Source organism: Sorex fumeus, unplaced genomic scaffold (assembly GCF_029834395.1).
Source record: "Sorex fumeus unplaced genomic scaffold, SorFum_2.1 ptg000046l, whole genome shotgun sequence".
NCBI classification, from domain to species: Eukaryota; Metazoa; Chordata; class Mammalia; order Eulipotyphla; family Soricidae; genus Sorex; species Sorex fumeus.
This window is the reverse complement of record NW_026606103.1, coordinates 1,486,047-1,491,264: the sequence shown is the minus strand read 5'-3', so window position 1 is coordinate 1,491,264 and position 5,218 is coordinate 1,486,047. Positions and strand designations below refer to the sequence as shown.

General features: G+C 41.5%; 1 non-coding gene and 1 pseudogene across 1 annotated transcript; one reads left to right on the top strand and one right to left on the bottom strand.

Annotated features, from left to right (window-relative positions):
* Positions 1-3,470: 3,470 nt before the first annotated feature.
* On the bottom strand, positions 3,471-3,577 carry LOC130031319 (U6 spliceosomal RNA). The gene has a single exon (XR_008793666.1). It is a non-coding gene; the product is annotated as a U6 spliceosomal RNA (small nuclear RNA).
* Positions 3,578-4,356: 779 nt separating this feature from the next.
* Positions 4,357-4,597, top strand: LOC130031279 (COX assembly mitochondrial protein 2 homolog; annotated as a pseudogene).
* Positions 4,598-5,218: the final 621 nt, after the last annotated feature.

The window sequence follows — 5,218 nt, the reverse complement described above, 5'->3', positions numbered from 1 at the left end:
TGTTCTGCTTCCCCTCTCTGTTAATCACTATATCCCCAAATCAGACCCTGTGATTTGTAAAGTCAGATTCTTCTCAGGACTCTGGATTTTGTATATGCAACTGAAATGTTTGCTTTTTTCTTTCCCTTATGTCCTTTTCACAGTTTACTCTAGAGCAGTGTCCTTTTTGTATCGACACAGGAAGATAGTGAATACTGTGCTTCTGGGAGTTAATTGACTCAGAACAATATTTATTCCTGGGCAACTGTCATATTTACTTCACTTAAGCCTCAGTTGTCCTTAGTTCCTAGCACCCCAAAAGGAGGGTTCCAGTGAGGGTCTTGGATGGACACAGGGAAAGCCGTAAGCTACCCAAGCATTGAAACGGGACAAGCCATAAGCTATCCTGGGATCTAAAAGGGACAGGCCAACCACCATAAAATATAGTAAGTTATGAGTATGGTCATGGACAAACTTTGTCATCACCCAAAAAGAAGGATCTGAATAAGGACCCTGCTAAGGTTAGGAAGACTAACTTGGCCTGAGGACTGTAGTCTGGGATATAAGAGAGATGTCTCCAGGAGAGCCACCCCATCCTTTAAACTTAATATATCTTACAGTGTTAAGTTTCTCTTTCTTTCAATTCAGAAATATTTAATTAATCAAATTATAGGATATAAGTTTATAATTAACAAACTTCTGTATAAAACAAAATGGGAATAGGAAGAACCATCCCTTTGATCAACATAGCAATTTTCCAATAATACAAACCTTAATAGTGATAGCACAGTGGGTAAGGCGTTTGCCTTGCATGCGGCCGACATGGCTGACCCGGGTTCTATTCCTCCGCCCCTCTCGGAGAGCAGGGAAAACTACTGAGAGTATCTTGCCTGCATGGCAAAGCCTGGAAAGCTACCCATAACATATTCAATATGCCAAAAATAGTAACAACATGTCTCACAATTTGTTGTGAGACATTACTGGTGCCCACTTGAGCAAACAGATGAACAACAGGAGTACAGTGCTACAGTGCTACGGTGTTCATACAAAATGACTAGAAATATTAAGAAGTAAATTTAAGATGACCATTTAAATGGAAATAGGCCAAGGAAAGGAGAAATATGCCCCTAGATGGTTTTCTGCCCTTGGGTGTATCTTCTTGCAAGATGAGATTTTGTCCTAGAAGAAGTTTCACCTGAGGGAAAGGACTTACATATATTGAGTGTGCAATCACTACAAGTTGTATTGCTACCCCCCAACTCTGGGGGGCTGGGTGAATAATGAAGGCTGTTAGATGGGGCATGAGGGAATGGGAATGAGGGCAGAGTGAGACTGGAATGAGGGACAGGGTGAAACTGGAATGGGGCATGGGGCGAGACTTGAATAGACACATAGGGAGAATGGAATGCATGGAGGAACATAGACTGTAATATATGGCAATTAATCACCAACCATTTTGGCGGTCCTGTTTCCTCCCTCATGTGTTGGTATGTAGAGGCTGATTGGGATGGGGAGGCGACTCTTGACCACCAAACGCAAGTGGTGAGTGCCCTCACTCACAGAGAGAGAGACACACACACAGAATGATCTCTCACCTGATGGAATATAAAGACATGTAGTAGACATGATGGAATATAAAGACATGCAAATACCCAAAGGTCACAGAAATTGAGAACTGGTCTTAGTAGTAAGCTACCTTGGGGAGTGAAGAGGAGAGACACTGGGACAATGATCAGAGAAGTAGATATTCAGGTGAGGGTTTTGGTGCTAAACCGTGTCGTGCACGAAATGCTACTATTAACAGCATAGTAAACCACTGTGCCTAAAGTAAAATCGAAACAAAATTCTCTTGACTATCTACCATTCTCAAAAGTCTAAAATTGAGACTAGAAAGATAGCACAGCACTTCAGGTACTTTCCTTGCACATAGCCCATCTGGATTTGATCTTGGCACCACATATAGGCCCCAGACACTGCCCAGGAGTTATCCCTGAGCACAGGTGGGTGTGTGGCCCCAAACAAAGCAAAACAAAAACCCCTCCAAAAATTAAAATTGATGACCCTTAACAACCGAATAAAAAGTCGAATTGGGAGACAATCAGAGTGTTTATTTGGGCATTAAAAGGGCACCATATAAACTCATTAACGACCATGATCCAGAGACTCACAAAAAATCTCGAAAAAGAGCAACAAGTGGCAGAGATGCATTTAACTCAAGCTGTATCATTCTATTTAAAATTTTGGAATTTCTGGAGTTACATCTCATACTCTATGCCACTGGTGTACCAACAGTAGCACACAAAGTAGAAGGCAACTGATCTTGATCTATCTATCTATATACATATATATACATACATACATATGTACACATATATATGTGTTCACAAGGCTCAACATGTAACAACATGTCAGTAATTTCTTATACAAGGCTTAACAGCTCCAAGATGAGATACAACAATCTTCATACATTTTCCTCTAAAAAGCCCTCTTTGGATCATTTTTAGTGAATAACTCTTAACAAACAATAAAAATAAATTATTGAGGATCTGCCTTTGGGGCAGGTTTGGGTAGTAGTGGTAAAATTGAAAATAATGGTGATGATAAGGTGTAATGGTGGTGGAATTGGTTTGGTGTTAGAATATTGAATACAATAAATTATTGCAAACAACCTTATAAAAATTAAAAATAAGAAAAAAAGTTGTAAGGGGCAGGAGTGATAATATAGCGGGTAGGGAATTTGCCTTGCATGTAACTGACCCAACTTCGATCCCCACATCCTATATGGTCCCTATATGGTCCCCCAAGCACCGCCAGGAGTGATTCCTGAGTGCAAAGCCAAGAGTAAACCTGGAGCACCACTGGGTGTGACCTCAAAACAAAAATAAATAAATGAAAGAGTTGTAAAGCTCATATTCAGAGAGAGTCTGCAGAAGGCACAAAAGTGAGTTTTTATAAGGGAAAGAGAAAGATGAGGTCATAAATGATATGCTGATCAGGTGAAAGCCTCAGCATGGTCAAGAGGTAAAAGTAGATTAAAGTTCACTTTTTATCAGTCCTTTCAAAGAGGATATTCTTGCTCTTGTTTCTTCTTGGAATGTTGGTGGCCAGAGGCCTTACCCAGTTTAGGGAAGACAGACTATAGATTTGGTATATCTGCAGTGGCTTCTTGCAGGTCTGTCTTATTTCATCTACAGTCCCTACCCAGCCAACCTGGGTTCGAGTCACAGAATCCCATATGGTACCCCAAGTACTACGAGGAGAAATTCCTGAGTGCAGAGACAGGAATAACCCCTGTGCATCTCCATGTGTGACCCCCCAAAAATGAAATCTAAATTAGCTAGAATGCTACTAGGATGAACTTCAGAATAAGAAGAATCACCAAGGTGAGAGAAAACCATTAATTATCACAAAGCACTGATCACCAAAATGCAACATATATATACATATATATATATAACCACAAATATATTATCTCAACATGAGTAAAATTGTTTTTTATGGAACGCTTCACGAATTTGCGTGTCATCCTTGTGCAGGGGCCATGCTAATCTTCTCTGTATCGTTCCAATTTTAGTATATGTGCTGCCGAAGCGAGCAAATCATGAGTAAAATTTTATGGAAGAGAAAAATGCTTTGATATCCAGAGCTGACACTTGAATCACCTTAGTAATCTCCAGAACCAGTGAACAAAACTAGTGGCCCAAACCATTGTTTCTCACCCTTTCAATGACTACAACTCCCTTTGGGCCTTGTTTCTTCTTGTGGCACCCTGTTCTATTAGTTGGTATTCTAACCTTGTCACAAGACTAGAGGCAAAAATCACCCATTTATTTGATTTTAACCTGTGTTCCCCTTGTAACATCCTGGTGGGCCCCTAGGATCCCTTGTTGAGTAATGCTGGTCTACAAAGTTCTATCATTCACTCAATCTACTTAACAATTGTGGAATATACATATACATATACATATACATATACATGTTTATAAGTATTATACTGCAATCACCAAGCAAGGGATGTAGGGGGGAATGAAGCGACAGACTAGAAGTATCATATGAGGTGGGGACTGGCAATGGCTTTCAGGGAACTGTTCTAACTATCCATTAAAAACATAAATGCTATTTACAGTATTATAAGCATATAACCTTAATTATCATAATAATTTTAATTGGCTAACGTTCCCCACATTTAATTTTCTCAAAACTATGTTCCAGCGGAGCCGCCGCGGGCCCTCGCGGCCGCCGTACTCAGGCACGCCCGCGCATGCGCCCTGAGCCTCGTCTCCGCCGGGCTCAGCGGGTCGCCCCAACTCTGCTGCAGGCTCCTGGGCGGGCCGCCGTCCGGGTTGTTCTGCTAGGGTCCATCACCTCCTCCTAAGGATGCATCCCGACTTATCTCCACACTTGCACAACTGAAGAGTGCAACATCTTGATAAACTTGCTTGAGGAATGTCACAAAAATCACAGCTTTCTGAAATGTTTGGTCATTGCAATGATCTTGATTGAGAAATGAGAAAAATGCTTGAAGAAAGAGTGCACGGAAAAGAGGATCAAGAGCAGGGAGCCTGGTAATGCGATGCGAAAGAGACTGTTTAATTCCCCAGAGGATTCTGAAAAATAAATTGTATTTTCACTGGATGCCTTGGCTGAGAGAAGACCTAGAGCCTCTTGGTTGACAGCTGAAAGAAGCCTCTCAATTGGTTCTCCGGAACCCTTTGCCGATCCGTAGACACAAGGCATGGAAAGATCCGGAAAAGCCTGGATTCTGACAATGTTGGCAGAGTCTTACGTTCTCACCAGCAAACTTGACTTCCCACTTTCCCCCTTTCTCTCCACCAGGGAACACTGGAGTAACTTCTCTCCCTCAATAAAAGAACTGATTTTAATCATAAAACACACACACACACACACACACACACACACACACACACACACACACACACACTATGTTCCCGCAGCATCCCTTTTACTTACCTCTTAAGAAATAATTTACAGTTTTAAATAAATGGACCCAAGAAAAGTTCGTTTGTTAATGGTCATACAATGACTAAATAGCAGTTTATCTTAAACCCAATTTTGAACGATCAGAGAAACAGAACCTGGATAAGACTGTGTAGCTGACCCCAGTTTGTTCTCCAGCTTCACATATGGTCCCCCAGAATACTTCCTGGAGTGATCCTTGAGCACAGAGCCAGCAGTAAGCCCTAAGCACCACCGGGTGTAGTCCAACCCCCCTTTCCAC